This window comes from Passer domesticus, chromosome 1 (assembly GCF_036417665.1).
Source record: "Passer domesticus isolate bPasDom1 chromosome 1, bPasDom1.hap1, whole genome shotgun sequence".
NCBI classification, from domain to species: Eukaryota; Metazoa; Chordata; class Aves; order Passeriformes; family Passeridae; genus Passer; species Passer domesticus.
This window is the reverse complement of record NC_087474.1, coordinates 126,464,859-126,480,478: the sequence shown is the minus strand read 5'-3', so window position 1 is coordinate 126,480,478 and position 15,620 is coordinate 126,464,859. Positions and strand designations below refer to the sequence as shown.

General features: G+C 43.2%; 2 long non-coding RNA genes across 2 annotated transcripts; both read right to left on the bottom strand.

The window, feature by feature from the left end:
• Positions 1-5,348: 5,348 nt before the first annotated feature.
• Positions 5,349-6,344, bottom strand: LOC135289509 (uncharacterized). Its single transcript, XR_010352270.1, has 3 exons — positions 6,306-6,344; positions 6,172-6,228; positions 5,349-5,886 (listed from the first exon to the last, which is right to left on the bottom strand). It is a non-coding gene; the product is annotated as an uncharacterized LOC135289509 (long non-coding RNA).
• Positions 6,345-11,134: 4,790 nt separating this feature from the next.
• Positions 11,135-12,304, bottom strand: LOC135289504 (uncharacterized). The gene is made up of 3 exons (XR_010352268.1): positions 12,255-12,304; positions 11,674-11,700; positions 11,135-11,314 (listed from the first exon to the last, which is right to left on the bottom strand). It is a non-coding gene; the product is annotated as an uncharacterized LOC135289504 (long non-coding RNA).
• Between the last annotated feature and the right edge of the window lie 3,316 nt (positions 12,305-15,620).

Sequence of the window (15,620 nt, the reverse complement as noted above, 5' to 3'; positions counted from 1 at the left end):
TTGTTGTATTTCAAATGTTGTATTTCAAAAGCTTTTGCTCTTTCAAACCTCTTCTCTTTGAGGTCCTTCAGGCTCATGGCATGCTAACCCACCGGTGCAGGGAATTGCAGTGTCAGCTGGTCTGTGGGAACTGCCCCTCTGGATGTTTGCTGGTGAAGGGAGGCTGAGATCCCTTGTGAGCCCATGGCGAGCTAGCAGGGAGCAGTTGGCTCAGTGTTCACACCTAAGATCCCACAGACACGTGAACATAAGTAACACAAGGTCTTTAAAAAAGGGTTTTTCTACTGACCTCATTTTACAGACTGCACAACAGAATCTGTTTACCCAAATTGCTCAGGAATCCTGGGAAGTGCAAAATTTTATGAGCTGTCTCTGGTTCTTAGTTCATGCTTCACTTCATAAATAAACTGAAACGCTTTCCATTTTAAGAGAGACCTTTGCACTGTCAACTTCTCTGGGCTGGAGTCGGAAAGTCAAACCTGTCACAAGCAAATTTCTTTATTGAGTTATACATTTGCTGCATTAGGATGTTGAAAGGCATAGTTCTTACTGATTCATTGCAGTTCTAGGTAGCAAAGAACTTTTGTTAACAAATACCCTTTTAATTTTTTTTTTTAAATTCAGCTGTCTTTGCATATGTTGTATTTCAAAAGCTTTGCACAACGTGATCTGTTTCAGCAGAGTTAAGCACCACCCTGATCATGGTATTTGTGCTCTTTCCAGCAATTAATGTCATTGGTTGGTTTTAATCTTTAGCATTTCTCTAAGGAGGTGTTGTCTCCTTTCTAGACTCCCCATATACACATTATACACATTATACACGTGTTGTTTCTTTTTAATTACTTGTCAAGAGCATGCTTTGGTTAAACTTTCTTCCTGCCCCTGTGTATAGCACAGGTAGAAAGTGACAGCACACCAAAATGTCCCTTTTGTGGTGTGACCTTTTGGCTGCACTTCCTTCACTGGGCAAGTATCCATGTATTGGTCTGTATTTGACTTTAAAGGGTAGGTAGATGAGCCAGCATAGGCAGTCCTGGTTTTGGGAAGGCTGGGAGGGAATGCAAAGTAACTGGAAGGCAATTCACGGGCAAAGAGACTTTCCATCTGCAAATGGCTGCTCCTCCTGGCTAGAGGAGTAGTTCTAATTTAGCTTTACATGAAACTGTCTAAAGGTGAGGGTTTGATTTGCATTACTGCAAGATTATTTTTTTTTCTGAATAAAAGCTTAAACTGCCATAATGGATTTTTGATTGTAATTCCCTGTATTATTCATATGGAAGTCCCACATTCAATATTGACAATGCCATTCAGGTTCATAATCTCAGTATAAAACTAGAAGCTTACATGTTGTCCTTGGATTTCATGGCTTTACCTCCTTTACTACAACAAATATGTGCTGTAATGTTTTAGCAAATAACCATTATTGTTTATACACTGTAATTCAGTGGGATGTAGTAAATGGCATATTTTAAGGAGTCTATTTCTTTGCATATAAAATACCTGTAAAGCTTACTGAAGGTGAAGAGTGGCTACTACTTAGCTCTCAATTGTTGCCTACATTACTGAAACAATGAAGATATATCACCCACTATAATAGGGAAATAGCAGGCATTTAGCATAGGTGAGCATTAACTCTGTCATTTAGGCTGCTGAAGCAATCTTATTGTTACAGTCAATGTAGCTGCTTTTGTTTCTCCATATGTGTAGATGTTCTGGTGTATAAAATGCAGTGCTGTTTTTAACAGCAAATTACTGTGCTCGAAGGATACTCCTGCTCTTTAAATGAAGTTATATCTTAGCCTTTCAACAGGCTAAGCAAATATAAAATAAATAATGACTGGTTTTTGAAACCTTTTTTACTGTTATAGCTTCAACAATAAAAATTCTCTGCCATTCTGCAAAATTTTGTTCTAAGAAAAAGAAGTAAATAGCATTTTTGTAAATAAGCCTTCATTGTGAAAACAGCTTCTTGATACATAATTTCACAGTGATTATTATCAAATAAGTGTGTGTTACCCTGTTCAAAGCTAGGAGCCTGTAAATAAAAGCTGGCAGTGGCTAGTTCTTCACATGGGATGTGTCAGAAGTCATGCCCTCTCTAATATTATGTTTGTAGTTCATATTTGTGTGACTGGCTAAAGAAGTGTAGAATGTCATATTGTGCTGTTTTCCTTTTTCTTCAGCCTTCCACACACAGCATCCCCAGTATAATGAACCTGATGTAGGTAAAGCTAAATAGTCAGTTGCAATTTAATTAATCGAGGGTCTATGATTTTATTATGAAATTATGAAAAGGAAATGGTAGGGTTAGGGTAAAACACCTTTATTAGGGTAAAGCACCAAAAATAACTTCAGAAATTTAAAAAAATTGTAATGTGTCCAAATTTTAAAAAACACTTTTTTGAGACACTGTTCATAACATACATAGGGAAGCATGATGCAGACCTGTCTGTAGAGTGGATGGATATCTGGTTAACTGCAGTGAGAGCTACACCTGGTTGTTATTTGTGAAGACCCTGAATGTGTAAGAGTTTCCTGCATCATTTAAATTAATTGAGTAGGAGGAAGAGAAGGAAAAAACCTAACGCCACAAAATGAAGTAAAAGCTTGAATGTAGCCCAGCCCCTCCTGGTCCTTTGCTGTCCCTCATCCCAACACCATTAGACTGCAGCAGGGTCTGTCAATAGAGATGTGGGGAGGAGCAGACCCTTTGCTCATGTGAAACTGGCACTGAGTGGTAAAAGTGGTCATTCCCATTAGCTCTGAGATACTTCAATATTCCAGTGGTGACAGCTCATAAAGACCCAAATTCTGAAACTGAGCTTCTGTCTTTAGAAACCCCTTTTTGACCAGCCAAAATGTTAGCACTGTAGGACCAGTATTTCTTCTGCTAGGTCAATGCCATGCTATTTTGGCTAAACAACAGTACAGTTGTGTATCTGGCTTGTTGGACAGTCAGCCACCATCAGGGAAGAGAGAGAGGGTGGTCTTTATATAAATTCTGGATTCTTTATTCTGTAAATAAATTTTGGAGAGCTGTATGGATACTGAAGTTTAGCCTTCATCCATGTGCTGTGTGCCCACTTCTAAAGACACGTGTACTTAAATGCCATTCCTTCCTTCAGGATAGGAACACCCAACCCCAAAATGCCTCACTGAATCCTGAACCCTGAGCCAGCTCTCAGCTGCTGAGTGATGGGTTTAGAATCATCCAAATGAATGGTAAGAGGTACCCAGCAAACTTCCAATATCTGGTCCCAGTGACTACAGCCCATCTCGAGTACCCACCTACTCCTAGACTGAAACGGCAGCTGGCATCAGCTACTCAACCAATCCAATTTACTTTCAATCACACCATTACTACAACCTCCCTCCTCCATCTGTGTAAACATATGTCTTTGTTAAACACCACCATTTGTACAGGATAAAAATTGTCAATGCTGACAAAAATGCCCCCACATAATGCTGTTGTGATTGCAATGTTGTCCTTAAGCTGATTTTAAAGAAGTCTGTGAGCTGATCAACATCTTCCACTGCTATTAGTGGGAAACTTTCTTTGATAGGAATAAATCATGTAAAAATGCTTTTATTTCATCCATAGGAAATGTGTTCTCATTTTCCTAAGACAAAACTCTTATAAGCCACTTATTAATTATCAGTAGCAGTTTGCAGTGCCACAGTAATACCCCAAATCAATGGCTGTTCCATGAATGGTTTTTTCTAATAATAGTGTCTTGGCAGGGACATATTTCCTTCATACTTTTCTGAGGCTGGCTCTTAAATCTGGCAGGCAAAAGTTAAAAATCCGAAGAAAGTTACTGTTGCTTGCTCCTTGTACCAGCTTTTAAGAAATAACCAGAACTGACCTCCATCAAGGAGTTTTTCCTTTCTTTCCATAGTAGAGCATAGTACTGCTAGGACTATCCTACTGAATTCCAGCATAATCTAGGGCCTCCACTCTCTAAACCCAAGGATTGTGAAATAATATAAACTGGATGAGTGTATCTGTTTACACGAAGAAAGTTGCTGTGTGAGACACGAGAAGGCAAAACTAAGAACCAAATTTTTCCCCTGCCAAGGGGAGAGCTGTTCAACAAACTGGACACCCACCGATATTGTGCAGTGCCTTTTGCTGGGCCATCCTGCAAAATGCTGGCTTGATCAGCATGAAACAGGGAAATCGGTTTGGGTTCTGTGACCTGAGCTTCTTGCTCTTCAGGACCTTAATTCCAGGCACTTAAAATTAACAGTTCCCTTCAGTTTCCCTATAGAAAATTAACAGTTTCCCTATAGAAAAAAATAAATCCAAGGATGCTGGGAATTCCAGTCTTGGTGCAGTGTCTACCAGTACAGAGTGTGGGATCCTTAAGCAAATAAGTATTTTTCTCTTGTACAAGTCTCCTTCTTTTAGTGCACACTTTGTTCCTTGTTTTTGCTCTTATTGTCATCATCATTGTAGTCTTTCATCTTTTCAGTCCTTACAATACTAAATATGGAAACGTAGTTCCCACAAGAAACTGGGCTTAAATTTCCCTAGGATTCAAACCAATAATTTTGTTTCTTGTTTGTTTTATTCTGCTGTTTGGGCTGCTAGAGTGCAGTTCCATGCTTTTCCCCCATCATTTCTGCAGCTGTGAGGATTAGGGATGCTTGTTTTTTAATGAAAATTGAGATTTTGTGGAATTCCTTTCCTTACAAACTGGGGCTTTGCAAAGAAAAACAAAACAAACCAAGAAGTTAAAACAGTTTTTCACCCTTCTTACTTTGCTAATTCCTCAGTGGCTTCAGCTTCATTTTGTTGTTTCATGCAACCTATTCCTGTTTCCCTGGCTTAGAGATTTTGAAGCATTCAGAGTCTTTTGGATTGTTTGTGTTTCGCTTTGTTTTCTTTTGCCTGCTTTGCTTGCCATAACTCTGCATCTCACTTTTCAATCAGACAGAGGAGGATAACAGGGCTGAGAGTTTCTGCTCCTATGGGATTTGGTAAAGTGAAGTATTTGAAATTAGTCAGAGGGACTTGACTGAGCAGCACTGGGCCAAGATACAAGGGGGCTGTTAGTGAATCTCACCCCACACATATTATGAGATCACAGAAATTGTCTCTGGGATGTGAAGATTATGAAGAGAAGCTGTATCACCTCCCCTCCTGGATGATTCTTGCATAAATGAAAATATGGGATATCAGGAAGCTCCTTTATTCTCTGTTTGGAAGTATTAGTCTCTCCTTCTGCCAGGATGCTGGGTGGCTGCTTGTGCAACCCACTAGTGCAAGCAGGAAGGACTCCTGGATTTCTACTGCCACCAGTTCAGAAATTCTTGGGAGTTGGTGGTCTGGCCTTATTCCCCAAGCTGCTGCTCAGTGATTGATGACTGTGTAAATGTTATGAAAATTCTGAAGAGACACTTTTTAAAGGGCAGTTCTGCTGCCAAGGGAAAACTCTCCCACCTCCTCCTCTCCCAGCCTCTGGGTGTGCAGCACTGCTTGGCTGATGCTCCATCTCCATCCCACTGACCATGCTAAACCTCCTGAGTGAAGGGGCCACGGGGAGGAGGGACTGGCTGAGTCCCCACATAAACAGATGCTTGCAGCAACACCTAAAGTCAACTGAGCCTTTAGAGTCTAAAGTCCTAAAAGGTCTGCGTGGCCATGCTGGTTTCCTGCTGCATGGGAAGAGACTTTAGGCAGAAACTCCACTTGTATTGTGTCTCAGGTGTTTGCCCATCTTTCAGCTGCTGCTGCCTGTGCCCATTCCCATCACTTATGGACCCATGCCAAACACAGGAGTTGTATCCTGGGCCTCAGCAATGCCACTGAGGGTTGCTCTCCTTGGCTGGAAGTTGACACTGCCAGCTCTGAGACATTCTGTCATCCTGTTGAAACCACTTCTGCAAATTAAGCAAGATGGAAAGCTAGTAAGTCACAGAATCACAGGTTGGAGACCTCTGAGATCACCGAGTCCTACTGTGACCAAACACCACCTTGTCAAATAGACCATGGCAAAGTGCCACATCCAGTCTTTCCTTAAACACCTCCAGGGATGGTGACTCCAGCACCTCCCTGGGCAGCCCATTCCAATATCTAATCACTATTCCTCTGAAGAATTTCTTCCTAATGCCAAACCAGAAGCTCCCCTAGTGCAGCTTAAGACTGTGACCTCTCGTGCTCTTTACCTGCCTGCAACAAGAGGCTGAACCCCTCCGCTGGCTGCAGCTTTCTTTCAGGGAGTTCTAGAAAGGAATAAGATCACCCTTGAGCCTCCTTTTCTCCAGGCTAAATCCTCCCAGCCTCCTCAGCCCCTCCTCACTGGGCTTGCGCTCCAGACCCTTCACCAGCCCCGTTTCTGCTCCCCGGCCCCGCTCCCGCGCCCCGGCGTCCGTCCCGAGCTGCGGGTCCCGGCAGCCCGCGCCTGCTGCGGGGCCGGGCGGGGCCGGGAGGGGCCGGGAGGGCCGGGAGGGGCCGGGAGGGGCCGGGCGGGGCCGGGAGGAACCGGGAGGGGCCGGGCGGGGCCGGGAGGAGCCGGGAGGGGCCGGGAGGGGCCGGGCGGGGCCGGGAGGAGCCGGGAGGGGCCGGGAGGGGCCGGGAGAGGCCGGGCAGAGCCGGGAGGAGCCGGGCAGAGCCGGGAGGGGCCGGGAGGGGCCGGGAGGGGCCGGGAGGGGCCGGGCAGAGCCGGGAGGGGCCGGGAGGGGCCGGGAGGGGCCGGGCGGGGCCGGGAGGGGCCGGGAGAGGCCGGGAGGAGCCGGGAGGGGCCGGGCGGTGCCGGGAGGGGCCGGGAGGGGCCGGGAGAGGCCGGGAGGGGTCGGGCGGGGCCGGGAGGGGCCGGGAGGGGCCGGGCGGTGCCGGGAGGAGCCGGGAGAGGCCGGGAGGGGCCGGGAGGAGCCGGGAGGGGCCGGGAGGGGCCGGGAGGAACCGGGAGGGGCCGGGCAGAGCCGGGAGGGGCCGGGAGGAGCCGGGAGGGGCCGGGAGGAGCCGGGCAGAGCCGGGCGCGGCGGGTGCGCAGCGGGGCGGCAGCACTAGATGGCAGCATGGACGTGCCGATGGCCGGGAGGCTGCAGGGAACGGGAAACGGGAACGGGAGCGAGGAAGGAAGGGAAGGAGACGGGGAGCGAGAGAGCGGGCAGCCCGCCCGGGGATGCTGGCACGGCAGCCCCGGCCCCTTCCCGGGGGGGTGCGAGGCTGTACATGCCTGCCCATCTTTGAGTCCTTTGGATTTTTCTTTCTTTCTTTCTTTCTTTCTTTTAAATGCATTCTTTCACTTTTCTGCCGAACTTTTTGTGGTTTCATAGAGGGAGCATTACACTTTCTTTGTTCTAATATGGATCTCACGCTTACGTTTCTTCAATTTTTTTTTTTTTTAAGAAAAACTCCTGGAAGTGAGTTTTGTCTCTAAATAAAGACCACTGTTTATTTTTTTACAATTAATTTATTCATAACTGCATATAAAGCGCTGCAGACGATCTTAATGACCCGTGAAATGGAATGGATAGTGGGTTTTGTGTGTCTGTGTGTAAATATCCGCAGATTTATGCTCCGTGTGCCACCTGCTTGAGTGACAGAAGTCCTGGGCTGATCTACCTGACAGCAGTGCAAGTATAGGGTAACTTAATCCTAGTTTTATCCCAAATGTAACACAAATCAGAATTCAGCCCAGCTTCTTTGCAAATAAATGCCCCCTTCTAGGTCATGCTTTGGTTCCAGAGCAAGGAACATTCCTTTTGGTTCAGCCTCCAGACCCATGTTTGAGCCCAGCCCCAGGTATTGCCAAGGAGTTTGTAGGTTTGTAGGTTTAGTTTGCATGAGCATGGTTGGCTCTCAGACCTGCCCAGCACATGGCAAAGGCTGCTGTAACAGGATTTCACCCAGTGCCCCATCACTGTCATCGCTTCTGGCTGACTAAAACACAGGAATGTGAGCAGTGCCTCTCTTCATCCATGCTGGTGTTTCTCATGGTGATACATGTTGGAAGAACGTCCATCTAAATCATCCAAATGAGGAATTAATGAGAAGCACAAAAAACAGTGTTTCCTGGAAGTGGCTAAGGTTTGTCTGTGTGTGTTTATTTTTATTTTGGACTGTGTTGTTCCTCATTCAGCACTGGGAGCGGGGATGGCAGCCTGGCTCTTCCCTTCCCAGAGAGAGCTGCTTCCCCTGCAAGGATGGTGCTGGCACCAGAGAGCCTCCTGGCTGCTGTGGCTGTGGGGCTGGGCCATGGGTGTGTGCAAGGCTGAGGGAGGCAAAGGAGAGGTCTGCACCCTTTAGCTCTGCTGGTATACACAAAGTTAGGCCCAGGTTAATGCAGCCAAAATATCAGCTCCAAGTTTCTTGTTTAGAAAGTGATGCCCTTCCACTCTGTATTGCTCAGCTTCTAAAAAATAGAGGAATTTACTGTGAAATTAGAGGAAACTAGTGCCACTGTTATGGAGACAATCAATAGTGAAGGGGCATGAAAAAGAATTTTAATTTAAAACCTAGAAGGTATTTTTCACAATGCTGTGCATGCTCTTTATTCCAAAGGACAGAAAGCAGACACAAGTATTTTTTCCTGTTGTAGGCCATATTTAAAATGTATTACTGCAAGGTCAGTTGACTTGTTGGATATGGATGCACATATGTGTAGGAGAGAGAAATGTTGTGTGTATTCAAAAGGCTCTTGTTACCTGAATGTTTCTGAATAGACAACAATCTGTTTATAGACTTCCTCCTGCCCTCCACAGTGCACATCCATTTCTATACCCTCTGTTACGTGTAAGTACAATTTCATAAAATTGCTGCAGGTGTAAAGGCTTTGATATTCTAGCAGTGTGTAACAAACAGGGCACATGGTCATGGTCATTTCCCTCATGGGGCCTTTCCTACAGAAGTCAGCTTGGTCTGTGGCCACAGCTGCTGGCCAAGAAAACCTGCCCACAGAAATTTCAGGAACAGCTTTGTCTTAAGGTCCTATCTGACCTAGTGTCAGTCTCTGGTTGTAAGTGCAGCTGAAGGTGTTGGTGTAAAGTCCACTAATGTTTGTGTCGTGATTAAATTCCCTTCTCACATCTCTAGGCTGTTTCCTTGAAAAGAGCCTGACATATTAGTAGAATGGACTGCTTAAAACCTGGAGTCTCATCAGTGAAATAAAAAATAGGGATTGAATAATGCCATTTAAAAGTGGATGATGATACCAGTATTCCATAGAGAGAGAGAAGCAGTAAATGAAAGTTGTGGGTGTTACTGACTATGCTACCAAATATTTTCATACCAATTAAAATGTAGTGCCACTAGAGATGTTTTCTTCATAATATGAGCCAGAAGTACAAATACTGACTCAGAAAATGACAGTGGGGAAATGAGCTTGTGCCACAACAGATGTATAACAGGAGAGAGGCACATATAGCAGAGTGATTCAGGAAAAAAAAAGGCACAGGATTGCTTGTTATGGAAATGACAGAATTTGAGGTTTCTGTTGTGGGGACAGAAAAGAGAACTTCTCCTGACAGTCAGTCAGAAATGAGAATTCACTCTAGGCCTTTAGAAATGTTCCAAATGGCAAGGCCTCATGGCAAGCCTAGATGGTTGTGATCCTGTGACTTAGGCTGAGTGCAAAACTTGAAGTTTTTTTATATTTTCATAGCAAATCAAACATAGTTGTTATATGAAAACCTCCCAATTTACTATGGGATATTTTGTCCATAATGAGGTTTGCAGTTTGAAGCTCAAGACTTGGAAAGTCTCCTGTGACTTTTGTTCATACAGAGTGGACATAATCAAGAGGAAATTTGGGGAATCTGAGTTCAGTTTGGCTTCAATTTGACATGTTTCCAAGGTGCACTCATAGAGGAAAAAATATGCTCATGTCAGCCTCTGTGTTGTCCTCTTCACAGTGTTCATTCCACAGTTCAGTGCACAAAGACTATTAGTTCTTTGTTTTTGCCTCTTGCTGTCTTACTAGTAAGATGAAGAAGCAACAGTGGGAGCTGGAAACAGAAACAAGCTATTGAAGAGAGGCATTTTGTGAATCCAGAAGCAAAATGAGCACACTTTCATTAATATTTTAGCAAAACTGGATTCTTTCCCCAATTAAAATAATGCTATAAAATATCAGAGATCCAACATCTGCTGGATCTTCATTAGTTTAATTGTTGCAGTTAGATTTCATGGAATTTTAGTGACAACAGTTAAAACTGAAGTAAAGAGGGTATTTTTCTACAAATACCTTTGTGCAATAGAAACTTGTGCCCATTTCCTGATGGTCTTTGTGATACTGCTTTAGGATTAACTTTTACTCCTGCTTCTCTCTCCAGGTAGAAAAGTTCTTTGTTGTGGACAGAAGTTTTTGTTTGGTGGTCCCAGGGCTCTGTTCCCTCCTGTACCTGTGTCACTCAGGGAAGTCATCCCACGTTTCACCCTTTAGCTCTAAGCAGGGCAAATGAAGGCACCAGGTTTTCCCCCTGGGTGGTTGATGACAGTGTTCCAGACTGGATGGAGCTGCAGGGGGAGTTGGATGCCCTGTGCCATCTCGGCTGAGGTACAACACCAGACAGGGAAGCATCAGTTGGAGGGCAAAACCCCTTGCAGCAGTGATCTCATTAAGACAACACATATTAAAATGAACACGTGCTTGCATGGCTATGCAGAACCTGCATCAATTCCTCAGACTTGTGCCTGAGGGTTTATTAAAGGTTAATCTACAACTTTTTTTTGTTTCTTCCTCAAATCCCTGCTAATTGGATCAGACCACACTTAATCTTCTTCTTTCCAATGGACCCTTGAGATGATTAGACACACTAGATACTTCTAGAGACTAATCTTTTTAAGAGACTGTAACATTAGCGACCTCCATAGGAAATATCCCTCCCTTTATCATCCTAAATGGCTATTTAGTGTCTAACAGGGACAAGCACATGATGATCTTGGCACTGAGGAACAGGAATTCCATTGATGTCACTGTGTACCCTTCTTGTTGTGAGCAGAGGAAAAGGAGGGTGATCACACAGTTCTTCAGTCAGACACGGAACAGCCTCTCCCTCCTTTTTTATCACTCGTGTCTTACTTGCACCGAAAGTTCCAGAAACAGTGGCTTTATGATATTCTTGAGAGTTAAGGTAAAAGAGATAGGCTGATATCTGGAGATCCAGACCAAATCAAGGTGTCATGAGAAGTCAGGGGGAAAGGGAGACAAGAAGCTACCACTAGGTTACTGAAGGAGGCAAAGTCGGTGGATCAGGATACCTTAAATAGTGGTAAAGATGGCAGGATGATGTGAAGTATCTGTCAAATTCCAGCATTACTAATTTCAGGAATGCTTGGTTAACTTAATGTACAGTCAGCTGCAACCTGGAGAAAGAGGAGGTCTTTAGTTGCTGTCAGTTCTCTCTAGACACACCTAATTTCACTATCAGGATCAACAATTTTGTCATGGTTTCCTCTTACTTAGAAGAGGTTCAAGGGTGTTACTTATGGATCATCAAAGTAAATACATGGAAAAGAACATCAAACATTGCCAAAAATAGGGACAGGAAGTTCAGCCTTCTGGAGCTGTGCAGTAGTGGTATACAAAGAAATGTCAGAAAGGACGAAAAGTGGTGCTTTAATGCATTTGTGTTCAGTGCACCACAATCCAGCTGCATATCTGCAACTGTTAAAATATGCAAACACCTTAAAACAATGTGGAATCAAAAGAATCTTAAACTGACCTTTGCACTTGGGAGATGAGGAGATGCCTGAAATGGAGGATGGGACATAATCATACAATTATTACTCCTTTTGCTAACTTTGTGCCTGGATGAAAGAGATCCTCAGAATACCAGTCTCATTAACTGCTTGCTGATAAGCTGTCTGACTGCTTGCTTCTCATTCGGCTGGGAGACAATTCATTTCCCACTGCTTGGCTTGAAATGCTGAACAGTTGAGCTTATTAATTTTTTCAATATACCACCAGAGGCCTGAAGACCCTTTCTCTCTATACCTCCTCTTTTTAAAGTCTTGACAAATGCTGCTGCTCTGGTTTGCACAGCCACACATCACAGGGTCAGAGGTCTTGGGCTCACATAGGGACAGGATTTTAATAAACAGGGAAAGCAATGCTAGGCTGTCAGTAGGTGGTGTGCCAGCATGGAGTTGAGTAAGTCATAACACAAGTGAAACCCTTTAGGTTTAGACTCTTCACTACCCTCTGCAAAAGCAGAAATAGAACAAATATCCTGGCTGACAAGCTAGACCATGGAAATCTGCTGTATGCACGTGCACATGGGGTTCCTAGTGTATCAATCCAGACCTGATCTGCACAGTAAAGGCTTTCATGCAGCACATACAGATCTCATAGCTGTGCCTCTAATAGGTGGAGTGTTGGACCACTTGGTTGAAGAGTCCTGTGTATGTGTCATAATCACATAAGTTAAATTCAGCTAGCTGCTTGTAGAGCTGTCAGCCTGAATGCTCTTGAAATTAAGCTTTCACGGTTTGCCATCTGGGTCCTGTATGAAGGCAGAAATGTTTCCCATCTCTAGTACCATGTATTAAGAGACAAAAATTGAAGTTTTCTATACACCTGCCAAGCCCACATCTTGGTACCAATTATGGTTGAGAGTTTTCTTGGAAAAACATCCATATTACAAAAATGAATCTTTTTGATAGTGTATTGGATGCATTTAGTTTAGAAGTTTATGTTATATGTGACTGGAATTGCATGCTTGCCTTCATAACTGTAGTCAAGCTTTGATTTCTTTACTCAGTCCTCATTCAGGCAAGAATCCCGCTCACCTGTGTGCCTGAAGTGGCTGGGAACTGTCTTGCTCAGCCCTGGTGGGGCATGTCTGGAGTGCTGTGTCCAGCTCTGGGCTCCTCAGTACGAGAGAAACATGGAGCTTCTGGAGCAGGTCCAGCGAAGGGCTACAAAGATGAATAAGGGTCTGGAGCATCTCTCTTATGACAAAAGGATGAGGGGGCTGGACCTGTTCAGCCTCGGGAAGAGACAAATGGAGAGAGGTCCTCATCAGTGTATACAAGTGTCTGAATGGGGAATGTCAAGAGGACGGACCCAGGTTTTTGGTGGTGCCAAGAAATAGGACAAGAGGCAATGGGCAGAAACCGATGCACAGAAAGTTCCACTGGAGTACTGGGAACCTCTTTACTATGTGGATGACTGTGCACTGGAATAGATTGCCCAGAAAAGTTCTGGAGTCTCCATCACTGCACATATTCAAGACCCATCTGGGCATAACCCAGTGCCATGTGCTAGGATGACCCACCTTGAGCAGGGAGGTTGGATTAGATGATCCACTGTGGTCCCTTCCAATCTGACCCATTCGGTTGTTCTGTGATTCAGTATTTAACCCTTCAATCTTTAGGATACATTTGTTGATGAGAGTTAATTCAGGACAGCTTGGCCCATAGTTGGGATTTTATATGACCTTAAGAATAATGTAAGACGACTTTTATGAGTTTTTGATAATAATGTTTTGCATCTGCTAAAATAATAGCAATTTAAAAGAGATGATTGATGATTGTCAAGTGTTTTGTTCAAATTTTAACAGTTTTTCTGTGTAAGTCTCCATTTCCATCTACAGGTGAACTAATGAGTAGTCCTGTGTTTGTTTCGATTGTGTAACTTGAGATTGCAGGGGCATAAGGTCTCTTCACAGCCCTAAGGTGAAGAGGCAGGAGGTGACTGCAATGGGGCATGGCATAGCACCACGCAATCCTTTTGATAACTAGATGAAAGAAATTCTCAGAATGTTAGTGTGGCACTAACACAACTACAAAAGGTAGCTAGATAGGAGGGTGAACATAGTCAGTGGAGAGCATTGGAGTAATACATTTCTGTTTCTAAGTTGGAAACTTAGATTTAGCTCTGAAGGGTGAGGTGGAGTGTGTGTCTTGCTTCACTCCAAGCTATCCTAGTCCCTCCTTGCAGACCTTGCAAGCTGGAAGTCCTATAGCCTTGGTATGGATGGATGGGAACCAGGTAAGTGAATGGATGGTTGAAGACACACTAAAGTCCTGATTTTGGTTGTTTTATGGCTGTGATGTTTATGTAGAAGTTACATGTAAAGGCTCACATCCCTCTGTTTCAAGCAAGTGTCTAAAGATTCTGAAACCATGGTAGTTGCTGGGGTGTTGTGCAGTTTATTATTGTGTATTGGAGATATTTTGATAATTCTACAAGGGACCTCTCATTTTTAGTTAGTGAGTTTGTTTGTTTGTTTTATTGTAGAGTTTTTTGTTTGTTTATTTAGTTTTTTTTAAATTAAAACTTGATATTGTATAGAGCCATAGCCCTAATAAAAAAAAAAATTGGTAATATTAGCAACTGTAGTTTCAAGAGAAGAGCTACAGCTCTAGAGGTCTCTAACACATCAGTGATGGTTCTTACAGATATATTTGCATCTGTGGGAGATGCATAAGCATTTAGTTGCACATTTGTGTCTTTGCTGGTGATGGCATATGAATAAGCACTTGTCTGTTTATTAACAGAATCCTGTTATAAATCTAAGAGGGAGAAAAAGCAACCAAGGCTTACAGGCTTAAACTTTCTGTGCTTAGCAAAGAAACATATAATCAGAAAAAGGAATCAGCTTGTGAATGAGTCCTTAATTTAAAAATAAGGCAACATCATTGCATAATTATATTTTTAATTATTTGACTAATTATTGACTAATTGACTATAATATGTGACGACAGTGCTAACAAATCATGGCTTTGGGAAATGTTTACTTTCAGGATCAGTATAACATGTATTTGCACAAACAGTAATGCCAAATTGAAATATCTAGGCTGCCTCAAAGCTGGATGTGGTTGGTAAAAATAGGAAGTGAATCTCAGTTGGTTTCTTTAAGTCTTTCTTCTGCAGCAAATTCTTAAAATCATAGCATAAAAACTGGGAGAAATAACAGTTTTGATTTCTCAAATTAGTATATTTTTTCAGAAATTATTGAGGTATTTTTTCACATTCCTGTATATTTTCTAGAATCCTTTGTGTAGATAGTATAAAACACGGTGACACTATCCTTCATCTCTTTTCTCTTGTGAAATATTTCACTGGGGTTATTATCACAGCTATTTTGCTACGTTCAATGAAATTAACATTGATTCCATTTGTTGAATTCATATGGAGACTGCAACTGCACTCTGCCTTATTACCAAATGAGTACAGTTTGCCCTTCAATAATTCTCTGAACTCTCAAATGCCTGGGAAATAATATGCTGGAGTGTTACCCAACTGTGACTGAAGCACCATTTGTGTGAAGTGTGACAGTGCACGAATGATATTCCACAATAAATGCTCAAATGACATTAATCTTCCACAGAGGTTCATTGACTGGGAAGATGCCTCAAATACAAAATAAAGACACTGTGGCTCCATTTCACATTATTTCTGAGCAGTTCCTCTGCCTCTGTCTTTTGCAAACATGCACATCAATTATTCTGTTATACACTTAAAGATAACCGATGAAAAATTTTAAAAAATGTAACAAATGATACAATTTCTGCAACTGCATTAATAAAAAATTTACATTTACTTTTGCTGTAGAGAAATCCTCTTGGCAGTGGCATCATTAAGAATGTAGTGGCAGTGTAATCCACCCAGTCTCAGTTCTTGAGGATGATGGTGCATAACTGATTTTGTGGTTTGGTTTCCTTC